Source organism: Camelus bactrianus, chromosome 27, assembly GCF_048773025.1.
Source record: "Camelus bactrianus isolate YW-2024 breed Bactrian camel chromosome 27, ASM4877302v1, whole genome shotgun sequence".
NCBI lineage: Eukaryota > Metazoa > Chordata > Mammalia > Artiodactyla > Camelidae > Camelus > Camelus bactrianus.
In genome coordinates, this window is record NC_133565.1 from 21,347,200 (window position 1) to 21,371,243 (window position 24,044).

A 24,044-nucleotide genomic window follows, 5' to 3' on the forward strand; every position below is an offset into this window, starting at 1 on the left:
TCTGTGACCAGCAGCAGCGTCTGCAACAACAGGGAGCTCCTTGGAAATGCGGATACTGCGGCCTACAGCAGACCGGCTAGGTTGAAGACTGAATGGGAGAGGGACAATCTGTGATTAACAAGCACTTGAGAGACTGTGAGGCTCCCTGAAGGTAAACACCCCTGACCTCACAGCCCTTTTAAGGGGAAGGAAAGAGAAACTCTTTTTGAGTTCAAACTCCAAGCCAGGCCCTAGGGTTAGGCGTTTTCGTAGTTCTGTGATGTAATCCTCCCCACTCCCTTTTACAAGGAAAGGAAACTGTACCTCAAACTTTCCGTGAGTATAAAATGTTAACATTTGTAATAAAATGGTCCAAGCTTATACGTGCTATTTGCTTGTACCTTATATGCAGAAAATTTCCGTAGAAGGAGAGCAAGAAATTGTTAATGTTGTTTTACCTCCAAGGAAAGGTGGCAGGTTGTTAGGACTGAGTTGGGAAGATTTTTCTTTAAGTCTTTGTAACTTGAATTTCAACCACATTGTCGATGAAAAATTAATACTCGATCTAAGAAAGAAGTGGAAAATTTTATTCATGCCAACCTGAGGATTATAACCTGGGAGACACTTTAAAGAAGTTTGAGGACTGTTCCATCTGGTACAGGTCAAAGCACAGTTATATTAGTTTCTGAGGCAAAAGGGCCATTCATCAAATGACATTTTATTGACAGTTTGCAGAATTCAGATCTACCCGTACAGAGTGGGTCATGGGTCATGGGTCATGGGTCATGGGTCTTCATGGAGCTTTGAAAGATTAGGAAGGATGGTTATCTCCTAAGGAGTTGTGACCCTTCATGAGATTAAGAAGGAATGTTCTCTCCTAAGGAGGTCTGGTTAATGCAGATGGACAACGCAGACTAAAGGGGAAGGAGGCCCGCATGGGCAGAGAAAAAAAAATCTGCTTAAATATTCCTGTCTTGCCATAAGATGAATTTTATTTCATCAATATGAATCTGTACCTTATTCCAAATAAAATTAAACAGGCAAAAATTGCACTTGGAACAGTATTAGAGCTAAAACTAGAATTTGAATTGAGGTTTGACTGGCTGCAGATTCCATGTGTTCTGTTGACCACACATGACAGACTTATAAACATAAAATGCTCTATAAATTTGAAGTACTGCTGTGTTATTAATAATGAAATACTTATTAGTTAGAAATTTGTTTCTGTTTTAAACCTTTGAACAATGACCAGGTCTAATTCTGGCCTCTGCATGACACATTGTGTGGTGCATGAAATTATTATTTTCATCACTAATAACAGCTATAAAATAGCCATAAAACCGACTGTAAATGTAATGCCTAGCCTCTGAGGAATATTGATATGTCATTGATTGGTAATTGCAAAGAGATCTGAGCTTTTTCAGTGGAGATGAAAAGTGCTGTCATTCCTAAGACACTGTGAGGAATTTTATTGTTGTATTTACATTTTAGGTTCAACTGACAATTACAATTGTAACTATAATTACATTTACATACAATTACAGTTTAATTTTTTAAATTTTTATGTAAATCTAGATCAAAAATATATGAAAGCATCACAGGTTGGGAGACTGATCATTTATCCCGCCGCTCTTTATGGGATATTGCAAAAAACTCAGGGCTGTGTGGCTTTGGGCATGTTACTTAAGCTTTCAGTGCTTTACTTTGCTCATTGGTTCAGAGAGCTGAAAGTTACTTGTGTTGTAGGCTTGTTGTGAGGATAAATTGAGTCAAACTATGTATTACACTTGGAACAGTGCACAGAGTCAGTGTTCGATAAATCATAACTTGGAAAAGAAAACCAAACCAAAGAGATGTAGAAGTAAAGCTTGATGATAGCTCAGAGGAGAAGGATCTCAATATTTGTTCTGTGCCTGGAACTTCAGTGTTGGAAGGGATTGTAAAGATGTGTGACTATTTAGACACTTGCTCCTAGCAGTAATATTTGGTCCCTGAAATTAAGAAATCGAGTGGTCCTTTAGTGGTCCTCTACAGGTTATGTTGTCAGCCCCCGGGCCTGCGCATTTTCCCTGAGAGGAGGCTGAAGCTTCCCCTGGACCTTGGCTGGGAGCTGCATTGACACGCTAGAGCTGGCAGGTGGGAATGATGGCACAGCTCCTCTCAGCTGCACTTCCAGTGACGTCTTGTTGGCAGCTTGAAATTGGTCACAGTGGGATTATTTATACCCCAGGGTTAGGGAAACACACACATTCAGGCCTTTTACCCTGGAGGACTGGTTGTCCAGTGTATATCAGCACACCACAGCCTGTCACCCCACAGCAGAAGCCCCCTGCTGGGAGAAGCCCAGAGAAGGCACCTAGCTCCTCTCGGGTCACCCAGTGTTAAGTGTGCTTGGACCCAGGAGTCCCTTAGCCTTGCGGCCAATGTGTCAACGGCCTTAGTCTCTCAGTCAAACCAAACCATAAATAAAGGGTAGGTCATGAGTTTTTCCTGGGTGAATCAGCCCGATGTTGCATAAGTATTTCTGGGGACAAGGGGGAAACTGGGCAGCCATCTAACCCTTCTGAAGAAACTTGTTTCACAAACAAAAGGGAGCAGAATGGGGGAGGGGCACACTTGTGACTGATGGGAGGTTACAAGTGTGGCCTGTTGTATTTCTGGAGTCAGGAACTCCAAAAAGTGTGTGTATGTAGACCTCTTTGGGAATGGCGTATTACAGGGGGCTCTCTGTCTGGAAGGCTTCATCTAAAGTCAGTCAGTGAAGGAGGTAGCTGAGGGGACGGGGAGATTTTCTACAGTAGAGGAATCCATTTGTTCATTCATTCATTCAGCCGACCTATAATAAGTGCCCTCTCAGTGGTTTTCATAGCTACTCTAGAATCACATGGGAAGCTTACAAATCTGCCTCAGTTTAATTTGATGCTGTTCAGGTGTTTGGTGGGCTGAGTGATGGCCCTCCACAAAGACATCCTAGCTTCTGGGACCTGTGACAAAAAAAAGAAAAGGACTGTGCAGTGTGATTAAGGATCTTGAGATGGGAAGGTGATTTTGGATGATCCGGGTGAGCCCTAATTGTCATCACATGTGTCTTCATAAGAGGGAGACAGAGGACATTCTGACCGCACAGAAGAGGAGTGTGTGATGACAGAGGCAGAGATTAGAGTGATGTGTATCCAAGCTAGGGAACGCCAAGGAGTGCTTGCAATCCCAGACACAAAAAGAAAGGCGTGGAACAGATTTTCCTTTAGAGCCTTCAGAAGGAACATGGCCCTGCCAGCACCTTGATTTTGGACATCTAGCCTCTAGAACTACGAGAGAACACATTTCTGTTGCTTTAAGCTGCTTAGTTTGTGGTCAGTTGTCACCGCAGCCCTAGGAAACTGACACAGAGGAGGATAAGACTTGTTTCAAAGCAGCGTTTTACATCTGATTTAGCCAAGATCCATATTAGAGATGAATGTAGCTACTGATAAAGGTCACAGAGGGCGATTCCTTGACTCAGTCACTGCTGCTATGTGCAGATCAGGACCCCATCCCCCATAGGTCTGGGGCCCAGGAATCTATGTTTTGTGGGGTTTTTAAAAGTTTATTTTTAATTTCTTATTGAAGTGTAGTTGATTTACAGTGTTAGTTTCAGATGTACTGCGAAGCAATGCAGTTACACATTCATATATATATTTTTCAGATTATTTCCCAATATAGCTTATTACAAGATACTGAAAATAGTTCCCTGTGCTATACAGTAGGTCCTTGTTTATTTTATAGATAGTAGTGCATATTTGTTAATCCCAAATTCCTAATGTATCTCTCTCCTCCCTTCCCCTTTGGTAACCATAGTTTGTTTTCTATGTCCATAAGTCTATTTCTGGTTTTAAATAAAATTTGTATTTTTTTTTAGATTCCACATGTAAGTGATACCATATGATATTTGTCTTTGTTCGACTTACATCACTTAGTATGATAATCTCTAGGTCCAGCCATGTTGCTGCAAATGGCATTATTTCATTCTTTTTTATGGATGAGTAATATTCCATTGTATAAATATACCACAACTTCCTTATCCATTTATCTGTTGATGGACATTTAGGTTGCTTCCATATCTTAGGAATCTATATTTTGAAACAAAAAGGAAACAAACCTTCATGTGATTCTGATACATGGCTATTTGCAAGTCCATTCATCTGCTAGGTACCAGGTATTGTGATAGACATTAGAGATGCAAAGAAGAATAGACACATTTCTGGTCCTCAGGCCTACGTTCTAGCAGGGAAAAGATGCAGGAATAAGATAATTTCAATAGAGCCTGGTAAATATTAAATAATAATAAATATTTGTTGAGCTGTTTCTTCGTGTTAAGTGCCATCTCTATCTGTCATCTCTCCTGATACACCAAACAGTTCTAGGAGAAATGTTTAATATCCTCGTAGAAAAGAGAGTCTTAGAAAGCTAAGCACCTTGTTCATTTTCACCCAGCTGGTGAGTAGAGAAGAAGGATTGCTAGGGAAAAATGCTGGGAGGGGCACTCCAGGTGTGAGCTCCTGTGTGACCAAGGGCAAAAGCACGCCTGTGGGAGAGAGCCAGGTCCAGGTGGGAACTGCCTGTAGTTCACTGTGGCTGAACCACAGGGTGATGGAGGAGTGGGGCGAGAAATGAGGCAGGAAAGAGAAGTGGGGGCCTGCGCCTCCAATCCGTGGCAGGGACAGTTCTTAACTGACCTGCCAGGGCCCCACTGAGCAGCCTGGAAGGAGCCTGGGAACCTCAGAGCTTGGCCAGAGCAGTGTGGGGTGAATGTGCAATTAAGTGGGACCTCTGTCTCCCTACACAGATCTCCCTGGCATTCTTGTGGCTTTCTATGGCTTAGGGTTGGTATGCCTACAGGAAGGGAAGTCCTTTCAGCTGTCACGCCCTTAAATCCAAGAATTGTGCAAAGCTTCCAGTTAGGCACCAACAATTTTCAGCTGTTTCAAGAGGAAAAAAAAACCCCAACAAATTATGTCTTGTAGCATATCTGAGAAGAAAACCCCGCCCTGTAGGGCAACCTTTGCGCCCCCCAGGGCAGATGGGCAAAGAAAGTAAGTGTGACAGGATTAAGGACAAGACTCCACTAAACAAACAGAACTATGTGCAGGTGCTTTGCATATCTTTTATTCCACAGGGCAACCCTGTTTTTTAAAAAAAAGAAATGAAAAAAATTTAAATACACAGAAAAATAGAGTATAATGGAACGAACCCCCATGCACCCATCATCAACTTTAATAATTCTCAACTAATGGCCAATCTCTACTCACACCCACTCTCCCCACCAGTTATTTTTATACCCTGCCAATGCTTTTTGATTTAGAAAATTTCAAGACGACTGAAAAATCCTAAGAGTAGTATGATCAATGTCCCTATCACCTAGATTCACCAATTGTTTTTTTTCCCAAATTTATTGACATATAACTGACACCTAACAGTGTATAAGTTCAAAGTGTCCAAGGTGTTGATTTGATGGTCAAGGTGATTATGCTTTAACTGTCTGAAATGGGACTGGACAAGGGAAATGTCTCTCGGATGTTAAGAACTCTACTTCTGAGCCCCTGGCCTCCTTCCAGGTCAGATTCCTCTCCTCCCGCAGCATCTGAGCTGAAAGTTGTCTGTGTGGTAAGGTGTCCGGCTGTAGCACTCGGGTTTCTGGCCCCGGCTATTTCAACAGCCCCTGTAAGCACTGGGGACCCTGGAAGGGAGCCATCTCCTATCTCTGAGAGTGAGTTTGGGAGAAATGAGAGCTTCTGGGAAGGGAAGGGAACTGAGTCACAGGCTTCTTATAATCCTATTATCTCCCAGTCTTTGCTCTTTTTTATGCTTTGATTCTCTAGAAACCTTCCCTTCCCTACCCCAGTCTCTGTCCAGATTAGATTTCTAATGCCACCTTTAGCATATCTTTCTTCCCATGGTCAGTTGCTGGATTCCAGGGCCCGAGCTGCTGGCCTTCATTCAGGTGGTTTGCTGCTTTTCCGGTCTTGATGCCCTGGTGGTCTCATCCCTGCCCAGCTGACTCACATGATTCTATCTTTGAACTCTAGACTCAAAGGATCCTTTGCCTTCTGGAATTTCTACTTGGATATCTCAAAAACTTCAAAGTCAGCATGTCTAAAAGTGAACTCATGACTTTCTTTCTCTGTTACCCAACCACCATTTGAGACTCCTTCCCCCTTCAGTTTCTCTTCCATCTGCTGGCCTGTCTGAGCCGGACAATGGGGAGCCATCTCTGGCACCCCCCTTTCCTACACACCCCCTAGTCACTGAGTTCTGGTGCTTCCCCATCTCTCAGTCCTTCCCTTCCTCTCCACACCCTACCTTGATCCAAGACGAGTCCTTCCTCTCTGGCCTCCACCGATGGTACTCTAACTGGTCTCCCAGCAACCACTCGTTCTCTCCTCCAGCCAAATCCCCAGGCCGACTCCTCACCCTGTCAAATGCAAATCCAATCCAGGCACCCAGCTTGCTCCACTCTGCGGCTTTAAAACTCTTCCACGGGCTCCTGCTGCTCTTTGAATCTAGACACAAGTCCCCCTAAAGAGAGAGGCTTACGAGGCCCCGCGTGGCCTGCCTCATGCTCGTGCCTCCGGGGTGGGCAGCTCCCATCCTGTTCCCCTACTCTCTGGGCTCCAGCCACGCGGCCTTGCTGTCATCCCGGTCACCAGGAGCCCCTGACAGGCCCTTCCCTCTGCCCGAGCACTGCCTTCCCACACCTCACCTGCCAACCCTGTTCTACCTCGGGTCTCGGCTCCTCCATCTTTTCCTCATCCCTTTCTCAGAGACCCTTTCCCCTTCCCCAGCAGGCCTTGTGCATGGTCACAGCACTTACTAAGGTGTGCTATTTTATTGGTGTGATTCTCTGTTCATTTCCTCACCTAGACCATAAGGCCCAAAGACAGGGACTGGGTCTCCCTTCACTGATCCTTGTATCCACCTGTGGTGCCAACTACACAGCAGGCATTGAATAAATATTTGTTGAAGGAATGAGCTAGTAAATACTGAGTAACAGAAACAGGGTAGAGTTCTAAGGACCCACTTTAATAACCAATTACTTAGCGCTGTTACTGCCATCTAGTGGTGACTGATGTTATTACGCCGTTGGGCCCATTCTCCAACGACTGCCCTTTACAGAGATCTGCTGCTGTTCTCCTGGCCCAGAAGGGAATCAATACATAAATAATAGATTCTTGTTGAGTGTTTGCCTTGTTTCAGGTATTTGGAGTACGCACGCACCAACACTGCCTACGTGATACCTGAGCAGAGGGCATGTAAGCTGCCTTCCCAAGGTCAAGAGCTAAGGAGGAGACTTGTAATTCAACACCAGGAGACAGCCTGTGTTTCTCCCTGTGCCCTGCTGCTTCTGTGCGTCTGCCATTTATTATATGGCATGTATCATAGGAAAACTGGAATTGTAGTGGTTCCAGATGGCCTGGACAAAACTATCTTTATGGCAGAAAATATATTCTGTAGCTAGAGAGGCTAGTATGGGACTCCTGGAATTTCAATAACACGTCCGAATTCACCGCGGGATGCTCCCTGGGGATGCTACCCTGGAGGACTGGTGAATGCTATCATTTAAAGGCCCCAGGACAATTTGGTATGTGGTATTTCTGGATGGTTCACAGGTCTTTCTTGGCGTTCCTCTCCTAGGCTTTTTGACTTTGTGGCCTAGAAAGCCCTGGCCTTCAAGTCTCTATAAAGTTTCAGATCATTTATGGAGGAAATTTTTTTGCAGTCTTCATAAAGTGCATTTGAGATCTATGGTAAACATTAATTACATTCCTGACCAGCCACCTTGAATGTTTTTTGAAACAAGGTACAACATATTCTACAAAATAGTTGTTCTTCACTCTATGTTCATGACAAGTTTATGCATGTAATTTTTTTAATTTGCATTCTTTTTTATTGAAGTATAGTCAGTTTACAATGTTGTGTCAATTTCTGGTGTACAGCATAATGTTTCAGTCATACATGAACATACGTATATTCTTTATCATATTCTTTTTCATTATAGGTTACTACAGATATTGGATATAGTTCCCTGTGCTATACAGTATAAACTTGTGGTTTATCTATTTTATATATAGTAGTTGGTACCTGCAAATCTTGAACTCCCAATTTATCCCTTCCCACCCCTTTAACCCCTGATAACCATAAATTTGTTCTCTATGTCTGTGAGTCTGTTTCTGTTTTGTAAATAAGTTCATTCCACATATAAGCGATATATAGTATTTTTCTTTCTCTTGCTGGCTTACTTCACTCAGAATGATGATCTCTAGGTCCATCCATGTTGCTGCAAATGGCATTATTTCATTCTTTTTTTATGAGTGACTGAGATATCTTCTTTATCTAATCATCTGTTGATGGACATTTAGGTTGTTTCCATGTCTTGGCTATTGTAAATATATGCACATAAATTTTGGGGGGGGGGAGGTAAATTTGATACTATCTTTGATCTATTGAGTTAACTGTCTACCTACTGAGTAAATGAAAAGGAGCCAGAGTGTTAACTTTAATCAGCAAGTTGGGTACAGGAGTGAGAAGCAGGCTGTTTAAAAGACACGTGTGGTGAATTATGTTGTAGGAAAATGGTTGAAACTTGACCTTGCATCAGAATCACCCGTGCTTGTGTCAGAATCACCCGTGCCTGTGAAAGCATCGCTGGCTGGGGCCCCATCCCCACTGTGGCCGATACAGGAGGGCCTAAGAATCTGCATTTCGAACCAGCTCCCAGGCGAAGCTGATGTGGCCGGTCCAGAGACCACACTTTGCAAACTGCTAGCGCAGTGGATTGTACCCTAGTTTACTACAGTCTTTTCCCTGCTTTCTGCCCTTTTCTGGGCAGGTCAAGATTCCCCAAGCTTCGCTGCTACTCTCCCCGCTTTGGAGGAGAGCAGGACAGAGAGTTCCTTTTCAGCTTTTGTCTTGATGGCTCATGTCTTGTCCAGCTGGTCTGGCAGTGGTCAGTGAACCCCGGCTCCACAGATGCTCTGGAGGACTTCATTAATAGATGTCTCCTGTGGCCAGGGGAGGGGTTTCGGGCTGGTGGCCACTGTAGGTCTTACAGGGTTGGCTCACGTGGCCTTTTTGGAAATGTCTGTGCCTTGCCTGTGTAGATGTGTGCATTTGAGACCCTTGGTGGAGGCTGTGGTCATTTCTTGCAAGGGTTGTGTGCCCAGCTCCTCCTGGTCAGGCCTCCTGCCTGCCTCCCAACCCCACTCCAGCCTCCACACAGAAACCAGAGCCCCCCTAACACACAGGTTGATGTGCTGCATGAAGCTTTCAGAGTATTTATTTATTCTTACAGAATAAAACCTCCTCTTTTGCAAGGTACCTGATTTCTTTATGTCTGCCCCCTGCTTACCTCTTCATTGTCTTCTCTCGATGCGGCTTTTTGATGTTTCACATCCTGGACTTTCTGCCTAGAATGCCCTTGTGTCATTTCTTTGCCTGTTTAATTCCTCTTTGTCTTTCTTAGCCCAAGGATAAGTCCTTAACATGACTCCCTGTGTGATTCTGGCACACGCAGGTTTATGGAATGGACAATGCATGCATGAATATATGAATAAATAAGTATGCAGAAAATGGATTGTTTAGAATTGCAGTAAGATACACACAAAATTTATCATCTTAACTATTTTTTAGTGTACAGTTCAGTGACATTAAGTACATTCACATTGTCGTACAACCATTGCCACCATCCATCTCCAGGACGTTTTTCATCTTGCAAAACAAACCCATTAAAACACTAATTCCCCATTCCCCGCACCCAGCCCCTCGCAGCCACCGTTCTACTTTGTCTCTAGAATTTGACTACTCTAACTGCTTCACAGGAGTGGAATCACACAGTGTGTGCCCTTCTGTGACAGGCTTGTTTCACTTAGCGTAATGTCCTCAAAGTTCATCCCCGCTGTTGTGTGTGTTGGAATTTCCTTCCTTTTTCAGGTTGAATAATAGTCCATTGTATGTATGTAACCACATTCTATTTATCCTTTCATGTGGAGAATGGATTTTTGTACGAGGATGTAATTGGCGACTTTGTTTGAAATAGCCAAAAAAAATGTCACCTGCCATATCAGTAAGCAAAGGATGTTGTGGCCATTAAGCCATCAGCCACTGCAGCCAACCTGGTAGTGCACCCCGAGGGGACTCAGGATGGAGAAGGACAGGACGCTGGCCCTAGATAGTTAAGGTGCAGATCAAGGAGTCATTTCATCAAGCCCAGACTCTTGCCTCTTCCCATACAGAGAACAGCACTAAATTCATTGAGATTCTTCTTTAGTTAGCAGGAATCTTTGATGTTTGACTACCTGTTTTTTTGGAGGCTTTTGTTTTGTTTTATTTTTGTTTTTAGAAAAACTCTTGTATATCTTGGCTTCTCTCTTATCTCTTTGGAACAGTCCCTCAGAGCTACTTGAGAAGCTGTATCCCACACTTCAGTCTTCGGTAAATCCACTGAATAAAACATAATTCTCAGCTTGTAGGTTGTGCAACATTTTTTTTGGTAGCTAGCATAATGTAATCATTCAAATCAGGGGTCAAGGGTCTGTATGAGTCTCTGGGAGCTTGTCACTGACAAGCTGATCTTTGGCTGCGAGGGCTGTGCCGCTCCCACTCCCTTTGGCTGATAGACGCAGAAACACTTGTTCTTTTCACGAAGACACGTGAACTTTATGAAACTCAGTGTCACTTTCCAAACACAAAGAACATTTTCATCCCTGGCCCCTGAGCTGAGGGAGCGAAAGTGGAAGGAGCTTTGAGATGTGGTTCTGAGTCCTGGGGGAGGCACTTTCGAGGGGAGACACTCTGGGCAGCAGAAACTTGAGATTTCTCCAGTGTAAAGTGGGGCTAAGTATCTAGGGCCATGGGTTTTACAAAGTTCTGAAAAATCGGAAATTTTGTTCTCTATACTGGGTCTGCTCCAACTCCCTGCAGTGGGTGTGGAGGGGCAGAGGGTGGAGAAGGGACTGCCCATCTTGGGTTGGTGCATGGTAGGTCTCTGGCCATCCGGCAGCTTTTGATGGCGGCAGTGCAAGTGACACCTCATCCCTGACTTCAAAAGATTTGCCAGCCTTGATGGAAGGGTATGTAAACCTGACTCACTTCTCAGCCTCTCTTAACAGTTCAGTTGAAATTGCAGCTAATTTAAGCTCATTCATAATCGTCATTGATGTAAATAACGGCAAATGTGGAGGAGCCCAGCACAAGGCCTGATGATTACCTCACAGTGAAAACCCAGCCGCAGGAACATCACTGTTGCCATGACAACCCCGAGAGAGAGCCTGGTTGCCCACGGTTACCTCTGTTACGAGATGTCAGTGGCCCCCGAGTCTGAGCTTTGAATGAGCCTCAGGAGCACAATGGGGGAAAGGCAGTGGGAGCCGTGGGAGCGGCTTCGAGTGAAAGGGCCTCCTTGTGCCCACGGGTGTCTTTAACATCCCTTTTGTTTTTTCACCCTGATGGGTTCATGAAGAGTCTGTCTCATTACAGGACCCTTGAGTTGTCATATTGGAGCCAGAGACTCTGAAAACGACCCCTTCGTTGAAAGGCCTTTCTTTTTTCTTTGAAAAATTCTTTGTTAAATTTTAAAAATAAGTAATACAAATGCATGGTTCAGGCCTCACGAGATGCAAAAAATATGCCACGAAGCTCTCCTTCCTATCCTTGCCCTCCGGTTACCCTCTTCCTAGCTTGCCCCAAAGGTATTTTTTATGTCTCTGTAAGTCAGTACAAGAAATACACCTTTCCTTTTCTTTTTACAAAAAAGAACAGGTAACACACACACAGGAATAACAGATCACACACAGTGTTCGGCACCTTGCTTTCTTCCTTCGCGTATCTTGAAGTTGTCTCATAATCAATCCGTAAAGTGCTTTCTCAGTCTCTTTAAAGTGCCAAGGATTCCATTATCTGGATGTGCCAAATGTATTCAGCCAGCTTCTCACGAAGGGCATTAAGGTTGTTTTCAGGACTTTGCTGTCACAAAGAAGGTCACGAGATGAGCCTTGCATTCATGCCATTTAGCATGTGTGCCTTACGTGTAGAGTGATTTCTGGATGCGGCATTGCTGAGTACGTGCGCTTGTCATTTTAAAGTGCCATCCACACGCACTGATCGGCGTCCCCCCCCCACCCCCGCCACAGCGATTTGCGTGAGGCCATTTTTGCAGCCTCACAGCGTGCTGTATCAAATTTTGGGGTTTTTGCCAGTCTGGTCAGTGAGAAGTGGTATCTCTGTAGGGTTAAATTCTGCCTTTTTCCTGTAGGTATTTAATTTTAGTGAGCCAGCTATTCATTTGCTTTCCCTATTTTTTCTCTTGGGTCGTTGGCCTTTTTCTTAAGGGGAGCTCAGAATATATTAGGGAGATTAGCCCTTTATGATATGAGTTTCAAATTTTTTCCCCAACTTGTCATTTGTCTTCGACCTTGACCGTTCAGGATGATGGATCAGAGAACAGGCTCGGGAGCCAGACTGTTGAGGTTCACGGTTCAGCTCTGACAGAACTCTGGCCGCGGGACTTTGGAAATTTGCTTCTCTGGGCTTCACTTCCCTCATCTATAAAATGGGAATTATAGTACCCACCTCCTATGGCTTTTTTTGAGGATTAAATGCTTAATATATTTAAAGTGTTCCTAACAGTGCCCTCTACAGAGCAGAGTAAATTCTATGTTTGGGACCTATTATTATTTAAATTATTTTGCATGGTTCCTGGGTTTTGTGTCATAGTTAGAAAGGCTTTAAGAATCTTTCCCTCTGGCCTGCTTTGCACCTTCCACTGTGCTTTTCACATACTTTTATCCGGGAAGCAACCTAGCCGTGTGGTTAGGAGAGCTGGTATTTTCAGTCAGACAAACTCGAGTTTCAGTGGCAGCTCTAGTGCTTACTAGCTAAGTGACCTTGACCAAGTCACATGATGTCCCTAAAGGAGGATTACAGTGACACCTAGTGATGAGAAGGAGGGCAGTGATCCTCAGAGCCTCACAGAAGGGGCTCAGTGAATACTAGCTGAGCAAGAAACAAAGAAACCAGCTCAAAGCCCTTCAGAGATTGCTTAGTTTAGATCAGCCCTGGCCGTTTACAGAGGAGAAGATGGAGGCAGAGTGATTTGCCCAAGGGCAGAGTCAGAATGGAACCTGGAGATTTTTTTATTTTTTAAAAAAAGCCCCCAAATTTCTCCATCCTTTTTGTAGACTGATGCTTTTTGAGGAGTGGGATTGCTAGATCATGTGTCAACTCTATTTTCAGTTTTTTAAGGAATCTTTATACTGTTTTCCATAGCAGCTGTGCCAGAGTACATTTCCACTAACAGTGTGGGAAGGGAACCGAGAGCTTTTGACTTCAATCCAAAAGGCAGCACCTGGGTGGAGGAGGGATGCCATGTTGATGCCATCCTCGATGCCATGTTGGCCCCAGGCTAGGAAGGGCAGTGTTCAGTGTCCTTCAAAGCAGCCATCTCTAGCAGTCACTGCACATCAAAGTCTTCTACTCCAGCTTCTGAAGTGTCATTTATTATTTTTGTTCATAGTGGACCCATTGAAAAAGGGGGAAAAACCCCAACACAATTGTGTGGACTTAAATTGAATCAAATTGAATTTCTTTGGGCCTTGGTTCTTCCATCTCTAACATGGGAGCGATCATTCATTTGTTCACTTGTTCATTGAACAAATGTTTATAGAACCTCTGCAGGCAGACATGGAGGCAGAGACTGGGGTCATGCAGCCCCAATCAAGAAATGCCAGGGGTTGCTGGGTCCTCTCTTACAGCCTCCACAGGGAACCCATCCTGCCAACACCTTGATTTCAGATTCTAGCCTCCAGGAGTGTGAAAACATACATTCCTTTTGGTTGAAGCCACCTGGTTTGTGGCAATTTGTAACTGGCGGCCCCAGGAAAATAATGCAACCCCATGTCTCTCCCTTTACCCCCAGGTACACACAATGACTTCTTTTAACCTTTTTTCATCAAACTTTCCAGTGATGAGCATGTATGACACAATGAGAGAAAACAAACTTTATTAGGAACGTTGGTGAGGATGCGAAGAGCAAGACGGCTGGGGTCTGGCCAGGGTAGGGGCACGTGACCCTGTGTGGAGGACTGAGACACATGTGGCTAGCTCTCAGGACTGAAGGCTGAAACCACCTGTGTCAACACGATGACTGTGTATTCCAGAAAGTTCTTGCCCAGGAAGATAAAACTGTAAACCATTAAATATTTCATTGTTTGCTTTGGAAATTCCTGAAAACCAGTTTATTCAAACAAGGGATTGTACATTTGGGCACACAGCCCCATTCTCAGAACAACTGACTGCTCACCTGGGCAAAAAGTGCACTAGCCAAACAACTGTTCCTTATTAATAAAGACTCATTCTAGGGCTCTTGCCTTGCTGTGGTCACCAGTCTTAAACTGTAACCTCATGAACTCTGCTGTCTTAAACCAGTTGGGCTCAGACACCAAAATCCACTAGGTATCTGCCCTGGTCTCTCCCTTCTGAGACCCTCATAGGCTTGGTCTGGGTGGAGCTGCTGTCTCTGACTGCAGTTAGGTAAAAAGCCTGGTTCTGCATAATACACAGGCTATTCTGGTGCTTCTCAGGAAGTTGGCAGTCAACAGCCGGGGGAAAAAAAAGTAGAGCTCAGCCTTCCCTCCTTTATCCTGGAGGTGATGCTATGGTTATCCCCGTTTTACAGAAGGGGACATTGAAGATGAGGGGAAGAACGAGGGAGAGGAAGGATGGAAAGAAAGGAATTGCGGGTATGGGCAGAGGGGAATCAGGTAAGACAACCGAGAGGAAGCAGCTGAGAGGAGGGATGGCCCCGAGAAGCCAGCGGATCCTGCCCTCAGTCTGGGCTTCCTTTGCAGGATCTCCATCTCAGAGAGGGATGCTGACTTTGGATCTGGGCTGGCTCCTGGCTTGCAGGGTGTTTCTTGCCTCTGTCCTTCAGAATCCTCAACCACTGGACACCCTGGTTAATCTAGCTCCCAATGCCCCGTTAGAATTTCCAGGGAAAACCTGGGTTTGGGGTGAAGACTTACTATAATTTTTTTTGGAGGGGCGCAGTGGGTAGCAGGGGAAGAGAGGCTAGTTCTAATCTATTAAATTGATTAGTTCAACATATTTGCCTCCCTGGGTTTCAGTAAGCCTGGAGAATTCCACCCCTTAATGAGGAATTTTGCCAGCTATGAATTGATATGCAAATCTATGCAAATAACATGCAACTCCTCCTGGGCCTCTGGAGATAGTTTTTTGTTTTCAATAGGATTACTCTGCTGGGCCAATTCAATTGGGTAGAAAAAGCCCTTTGCAAATGGGATTTTCACATTAATAAAAGCTGCCGTGGATTGAGTATCTGGCACTTGATGTTTCTATTTGTAAGCCTCCAGCACAGAACTGGGCAACCTCCAGACAGCACCTGGGAGTTGGAACCCGGCTCTGCCTACCAGGCCAAGGGATATGAAAGCTCTGATGTAAACAACGCTCTGCCTCTACCATTAGGCTGAGACATTTCACCTGAAAAGCCAAGTTCAAATGTTAAAATATCAGGGCCAGTTTCTTAATTTCAACTGTAGGAAACTTAGAGTAGATGATAAGAGTTTTTAAAAAACATTTTCTTTTTCTGATGGCAAAATAATAACTATTGACAGGCAGATAAAAATGGAAGTCAAGTGTGCACATTCTGGGGTTGGGGGCCTGGGTTTGAGCTCAGGTCCACCACTTCCCAACAATGAGAAAGGGGCCAAGTGACTTGTAACCTCTTCCTGTGTCTCAGTTTCCCCGTCTGTAGTCAGGAGATAACTCTCAGGGTTGACGTGAGGAGTTGAGTCCATTCACGTAAAGACCTCGATGTCTGCTGCTTTGATATTCACGCTGTCCCGCCGATAGCCAGTGAGGATCCTTTTAAATTGGTTTTCATGTCTCTTCGAAATGACCCCATTGTTCTTAGATAGCTTCCCTGCATTCTGCACAGCCATCCTAGACATTTCCTTCCTCAGACCTGAAGCCAGGCTTTGTTGCATGGTCTCTGGTCACCTTTGTGGGCAGAGCTTGGTGGAGGCCACAGTCTGATTGGTACAGGGCTCTGTATTACTGTTCAGACTCTTTCATTGTTTCCAGACCTTTTCAGTGGCAAAATGAAAAATAAATAACACATCTCTACTGATACTTACTCAGATTTGTCATTCCAAGGCTTTTGCATAACTTCTTAGACTTTATCCTTGAATCTGTTTTCCCTTATAATGAAAATTTTGGTTTCTGATCTCATTAATATAATTATAAAATGTATAAGCCTATAGCTACACTGATCAAGGGAAAAAGAGATAGGGCTCAGATTACTAGAATCAGGAATGAAAGAGGACACATTACCACTGGTCTTACAGAAATAAAAAGTGAATCTATAAGGGAGGCCTACGAGCAATTGCATGCCAACAAATTAGATAACTTAGATGAAATGGGCAAATTCCTAGAAAGACACACACTACTAAAATTGACTCAAGAAGAAAGAGAAGGGGGGTGGGAAGGGACTGGGATTTCAAAATGTAGAATAGATAAACAAGACTGTATTGTGTAGCACAGGGAAATATATACAAGATCTTGTGATGGCTCACAGCGAAAGAGAATGTGACAATGAATGTAGGTATGTTCATGTATAACTGAAAAATTGTGCTCTACACTGGAATTTGACACAACATTGTAAAATGACAATAACTCAATAAAAAAAAAGTTTAAAATAAAAGAAGAGAAAATCTGAATAGATCTGTAACAAGTGAAGGGATTGACTTAATAATCAGGAAGCTTCCTACAAAGAGAAGCCTAGGTCTAGACAGCTTCACAGGTGAACTCTACCAGATGTTTAAGGAAGTGTAAACACCAATCATTCAGAGACTCTTCCAAAAAACAGAAGAGGGAAAAACATTCTCATCCTTTTCATGATTCTAAAACCGGACAAAGATATCAGAAGAAAAAACTATAGACCAACATTCCTTAAGAACATAGATTCAGGGAGAGGGTGCAGCTCAGTGGTAGGGTGCCTGCCTGCCTAGCATGCGCAAGGTCCTGGTTCAATCCCCAGCACCTCCAATTAAATAAATAAATAAACCTAATGAAAAGAAATAGATGCAAAAATCCTCAACACAATACTAGCAGCCTGAACCTAGCAACATACGAAAAGGATTATATACCACAACCAAGAGGGTTTTATCCCAGGGGTGCAAGTGTGGGTCTGTACACAAACGTCAATCAGTGCAGTACTGTATGTTAGTAGAATAAAAGGTAAAAGGCATCTGATCATCTCAACACGTGAAGAATGACACACCAGGCAGCAGAATGAGAGCTTCTGTACGTGAATGGGGCTCATCACTGGGCCGACATACACAACCAAGTCTCTTATTCTTTCCTGGCATTTTGTTCCACCTCCTTAGAGCAGCACTCCCTGGTATTTTGCCTGGGGGTGAGTTTACAGCCACTTGCCTGCAATGAGAAGGTGTCGGGGTGGAAAAAACTGGTGTCTTCAAGGTCCGCCTCTCTGGTTTTACTGTCTGGCTCTTCTTTCTCTTCTTTGAAGACACCTCTGGAAATGCTAAAGATGATGGCTTCTCCCATTTTATTTTTTGACAACTTTTTTGTCTACTTTAGGTCTTCCAGAACCTTGCTGAAATCACTCATTTGCCGGTGGTCTCCAATTTATTCTCTTTCCTGTTTTGTGTTTACATCTGTAATGGGAGAGAAATTAAACAGCCTTTGAGAACCAAAATTCCATGTGAGAAATTTATTCTCTAAGATAATAAATGAGACTTCAGGGATCATAGAGTTTTGGTTCTGGTAAGAAGTTTTGTCAATTCTACCCTGGAGAAGTAAAGCAGTTTGTCAGGAATCCAAAGGTAACAGCTGTGTTAGTCCAGACAGGGGCCACTGTAACGACAGCTGAGAATGAGTCCTTAGAGCTAAATCTGACTTTCCCTGAATTTTATAGACAAGGAAACTGAAGCTCAGAGAGAAGTTTCAAGGTCATACAGTGAGTTAGTCACAGACCTGGAGGGAACATCCCTGATTCCCAGTCTTTGCTGCTTCTGGTTTACTGTATAGTGACGACTGGGAACCCTCCCTCACATGCACTGGTGTGCTGCATGTGATCCGCCAGAGCAGGTGGGGCGCAGTAGGCATTAGGATCACGGGCTCTGTGTAGAGCAGATCCGGCTTGCTCTCCAGCTGAGAAACCTTGGCTGATTTGAGGAGAATTTCTCCATTGTAATGTATTCATGTGAAAATAAGGCAAGCTCCAGATCCCATCAGAACGGACATAATCTAATGGGATTGGTGAGTCTGGTGCCCAGCAGAGGCAGGGAAGATCCATTAGTCCAGTGCCTAGGTAACAAGGACCATTTCTTCAAACTGTGTCTCTGGAGATTCCAAGTATGTCTCCCCATAGGAGCAGGCTATGGGTGGGAGGCATAGCATAATCTCTCTTAGTGTTGTTCAACTGTTAATTAAAAAAAAAAAAAAGCTAATTCTAATGTGCATGCCCTCCCATGCATGAGTTGAATCGTTACAAATTCTTTTATACCACAAATTCCTGTTTTTGAGAACTTTGACTTTTCTCTCAGTTGGACTTAGTATGTCTTCAAATAATTTTTTCTAAAGCAATGTGCAGGATATATTTTCTAATCCTCAGACATCTGAGAATAACTTTCTGTTGCCTTTACACATGAAAAACCTTTTTACTAGATTGAAAAACTTTGCTTACAACATTTCTGTGCAAAATTGAGTAGATATGACTTCATTGTCTTCTGGGACTTACTGCTGTACTGCTGCACGAACTTTGGGCAAGTGTGAATTTTATTCCTTTGCAAGTGACCTAGGATTTATGCTGGAGTGGTTTTTTCCCCCCCTTGTCTTTTATATCATTTACTGGGATATATTTAGGTGTGTGTTCTAGATTTTTCTCGTTTGCCCCTCTAGATCCATTCTCCACATTCTCCACCCTGCTTTGGGCCATGAGTTTTTTACATTGAATAAACTGGCTCCCATGCCCCTGAGCTTCTGCTTGGTTGGGCCAATGGGAGGCATGAGGAAAAGATCAAGGGCAGGAGGTCAGGCCTTCTACAGCTCTCTCTGGTTCTGACACCTCACCCTCCTCTTTTGTCTTTAGGCTTAGGAATGGTAATGACGATTAATTCTTGACTGAGTCTCCGTGAACCCCCTATGACTGATTATTCTGGAACTTGGTGACTACCATCAACCTTTGATTCATGTGATTTCCATTGACTAATTTCCAAGGTCATGATGATTCCTTCTGTTATGTCCAATCTGCTTTTAAGCTATTCAGTGGTTTCTGTGTGATTTTGGTTCTTCAGTTTCAGATACTGTATGTTTCAGTTCTGGAATTTCCATTTGGTTGTTTTTTAGATTTTACAGTTCTTTGCTGATAGTTTAATTTGTTCATTTATCATGACCATATTGTCTTTTAAGTCTTTGAACCTATTTAGCGTATCTATTTTAAAGTTCTTGCTACTAACTCCAACTTCTGAGTTATTTTGGAATTAGTTTCTATTGACTTATTTTTCTCATTTTTATTATTTATCTTATTATTATGTCTCGTTTTCTTTTGTCTTCACCTACCTAATGATTTTATTGATCCTGGACCGTGTGGGAGATGCACTGTAGAGAATCTCAAATCTGTCTTCTACCTTTGAAGAATGTTGAGTTTTGTTTTAGAAGGTGGCTAAATTACTTTCCATCACCTTAATCTTGTGGAGGTTTGATTTTACACGTTTCAGGCAGGTCTGTTTTGGTTTTACAGTTACTCCTAAAGTGAAGGTGATCTTTATTCCTAAGTGTGGCCTGTATGGAGTTTTGATGGAAAGCCCCTCTAACTTGGGAGGGCTTGATCTACAAAACCTGTCTTCCCTGTAGTGGACACGTGCTAAAATCTCAGCTCAGCCCTTTTGTATTTCCAGCCAGTTTTCCATTGGGCTCTTTGTCGTCCTGCCCTACACATGTGCAGTTCTGGGGTCAGCCAAAGATTTGTGAGGGGTTTCTATGGAAACTGAGTTTACCTCCTCTGCGGCTTCCTCCATTTTGTGGAATTCTGAGTTCCTGCATTCAGTAACCAGTTGCTTTTGCAGCCTTGAACTTCTCTTCTGACTCCGCAGACCAAAAGAAACCTCCAGGCTCTGTGTGTCTCTATTTGCCTTGCCATACAGACTGGGGAGTGAGCAAGGGCCAGATACATGGGGACCTCACCTGGTGTGACTCCCTTTTTTCCCAAATGTCAAATCCTCTTCTTTTTCTGTCTGCTTCTGGTCATTCTACAGTGCCTTCAAACAGCTGTGTTTTATAAAAGTCCAGAGTTTATAACTGTGACCATCAGGAGGCATGGTCTGTTATTATGCTGAGTTGCTATACTATTACCAAGCCACTATTATTTCCGACCTGCACTTGTGTAATATGCCTTCTTGCACCCTAGCCCCCTACGGCCTATTCTAACCACAGGAGCCAGAGAAATCCTCTTACAATTAAGTCTGATGATACTATTTTTTCCCTTACAAGCCAACCGCTAGCAGCCCACCTCCCTCAGAATGAAACCCCAGTCCCAGCAAGCGCTGAACTGCCCTCCAGTGCATCCCCCACCCTGTCTTTTCTCTCTGACTTGGTATCCCATTACTTTCTGTTTTAACCACTCTGTTCTTGCCAAACTGACCCTCCTCCTACTCCTTGCTCAGGGCCTTTTCCCTCTCTGTTCTCTCTTCCTGGACAAGGATTCCCCCACCCTATTTCAAATTGCAAATCCCTACACCTCTGCCTACACTTACAGCCTTTTAACATCTTCCCCGTTAACTTTATCTCCATAGTGCTTACAAACGACTTTTAATTAACTGTCTCCCATAAAGGCAGGGACTTTTGTTTTTTTGGTCACATCTGTATTCCCAGGGTTTAGAACAGATGAATGCTGTGTGAATTGGAGTCTGTTTCTCCATAGAGACTCATACAGGGAAAGCTCCTTAGTACTGAAATGTGCTGTAAAAGAATTTGCCATATCATGAAACTGGCATATTTTACCTTGGGCTGTTTCTCTTCCCTCCTATCGAGGCTTCCCTTGCAGGGCTGACTTCCTGGGATGCAAACTGTAGCATTTGATAAAATGTCAGTGTGTGGAGATGTCTGTGAACTTCGGATTATTTTTTATCAGAAATAACCTCAGGAAAACATGGTACCCTTTAAATTTGTTAGTATCACATAAAATATACCAGAGTTCTCCTGCTTTTGGAGTTGATAGGATAGAGATTAGAAGAAGAAGGAGATACTGTTTTAATCATCATCTGCATAATGCATTTTATGAGCTGATGTAAATTATGCATTGTTGACCTTTAAATTAATTTAGGCTTAATGAGATGGTTTCATTATGTTTAAAGACTTAATGTAATTATTTTATTATGTTTTTTAAACATTATTTTCTGAGCTTGTTTATGCTTTGTCCCTCATCAAGGCCCAAGTGTATTGCCTTCTCTTCGAATTTTTTTTTTTCCAGCTCTTTTCTGGTTTGAGGTTTGCAGAAGTCTGATCTTCTAAAGGACAGTTTTACTCAGTTACTTAATTTTCCCGGGCATTCTACAACAACTTGTGCTTTAATAGAGACATATATTTCCAAAAGAGTTAAACTTTAGGTTCAGAAAATCAATCCTTTAAAAATGTAGTATGCAACAGAAATCTTTTATCATCCTGGGCCCAAATTGAGTAATGAATCAAGAGCTCGGCTGAGGCTCAGCCATGGGCCCTCTAGTGTCGGATCCTGAAAATGCAGATTAATTTATGAGCATGACGTTGTGTCCCAGGGAGCGCCCAGGGCTCTAGCGGATGCCAGGAAATCTGAAGGCCGGCATGAGGAGGCTGAACAGGCTGGACACCAGCCTCATCCCCTGCAGCTACAGAAGCTCCAGTTTTATATTATTTTCTTCATTTTTGGGACACTGCTTAGCTCTTACATGCTAAAATAGTTATTTTGGTGCTTCAAAAATAAAAATTTAAAAACAATAGTACTAGAGTGTAAGCGTGTGAAACCCAAGAAGTGATGGTAATATACATGCTCCTTTATATCATTGGATTTTAGGATTTGAGCAGTATTTCCTCATATAAAACATAAATGCTGGCACTACCACCAAGTAACTAGTTACCCCATGGTGGAATTGAGCATCTATATATTTTCTTTAAAAAATATACGCAGTGGAAAACAATGTTTATACACTCCGGTTTCATACACTCAGAGTCAAACCGCCAGGCTTGGGAACTCATTTGCAAGATTGTATTTATTGCTGATAATTAGGGCGTCTTGTGGGGCCCTGGTGGAGGCATGCTGACAGCATCGAGACTTCTGTGCTATGGCTGGTAGTCTTTCACTGAAACAGTATTTATGCTGTTTCTCTCTTGTTTTCTGGGTAGGAGTCAAAGCATATGAGGGTGGGGAGTGGATTTTATTGGGCACCGGGAGACTGACCTGGAAGGGGCCTGAGGTCCCCCTGGAGGATAAGGGAAGATGGGGTTTATGGGAGCAAGCCTTTCTGACTTTCCTGAATAAGGATCCGGATGTCCCTGCTAGTTTTTTCTCGAGGCTCTGCTTGTCCCCTTTATTTCCAGGGACTCCAACCTAAGTCTCACAGTTCAAAATTTGGGTTCTTGGTTGCTTCTTCCTTTAACTCTGTGGAATCCTGATAACCTCTGCTGAGATCCCTGAGATCTTATTTCCTGCCCCCGTACCCACTTTAACAGGAAAATAGACACTTGGAGAGAGACAGCAAGAAGAAAGAAGGGGCATGGCAGTGGGGCAGTCTGCAGGGGAGTGGGACTTCACCGGGGCGCCTGTGGAGGATGGCTGGATGTGTCCGTGCTTGCTGGGGGAAGGTCCACCTGCAGAGCTGGTGTCAATTCTCTCATCCTTGCGTAACAACCAGGAATAGGCGGGGTCCTTCTCAGCTACTCAGGACTGGATGGGCAGGAGATTTTAGAAGGGTTGGTAGGGCCCATGAGGATAAAACATGCCCCCAGCCCCAGAAGGTGAAAGGGAGAAAGCCTTGAAGGATCTGATGGCATTCTGTTCCGGATGTCCTCGGGGAGGTGGACAGAGAAACATGCCCCTGGTAAACAGCCTGCAAGAAGACCTCCTCCGCCTCTTAGCGTTCGTGCCCGTGTTTAACCCTTTGGGTGTGGGCTGGACCAGTGACTCCAATAAACAGTGTGTGGCAGAAGGGATGAGATGCCAATCATGAGATTAGGTGACAAAGGGGACTATGGCTTTCATTTTGCTCAAACTCCCCGTCTCTCACTCTTTTTGCTCATTCGCTCTGAGGAAGTCAGCTGCTGTGCTGTGATCTGCTCCACGGAGACCCAAGGTCCTGAAGGTGCCTCTGGCCAACAGCCAGTGAGTGCGCTGGGAAGCAGCTCTTCCCCAGCTGAGCCTTCAGATGAGACCGCCGCCCTGGCTGACACCTTGAATACAGACTTGTGAGAGACTTTGAGTCCGAGTATGCGGTTAAGCCATGCCCAGAAACCGGGAGAATAAATGCTTGTTGTCTTAAGCTGCTAAGTTCTGGGGGAACCTGCCTGGCAGCAGTGGCTAACTAGCACCGGGCCCTTGGAGTAGGAGGGCGGGAAGTCCTTGTTTCATGTAGGTGAGTGTGAAAAGGGCTTCTTTTCCCTACCTTTCCTTGTGATTCTTGAGCCAGGAGTGGGTGGGGCTTGAGGGGTGTGAGGAAGAGCTGAGCCAGGGCGAGGGTCCCCGTGTCTTAGAATTGTGCGCCACCCTCCCCCTCACAACAGAGAACTCCCACAGCTTCCCCTAAGAGAGCCAGAATCAGCTTTGGAAGCCTATTCATGCAGAGATCAGCAAAGCCTGCTCAGGGTTGCTCAAAGAAGCCGTGTCAACCAACACAAGAGCTGTGACCAAATCTAGTCGAGTAAGGAGACATCTGTCCTTTATCCCTTCTCCAAGTCCTCAACACCAAGTAGCCAGAGCCTAGGGAAGACGGGATGGGGAGGGTGTGAAGGAGCAGGGCTCCTGT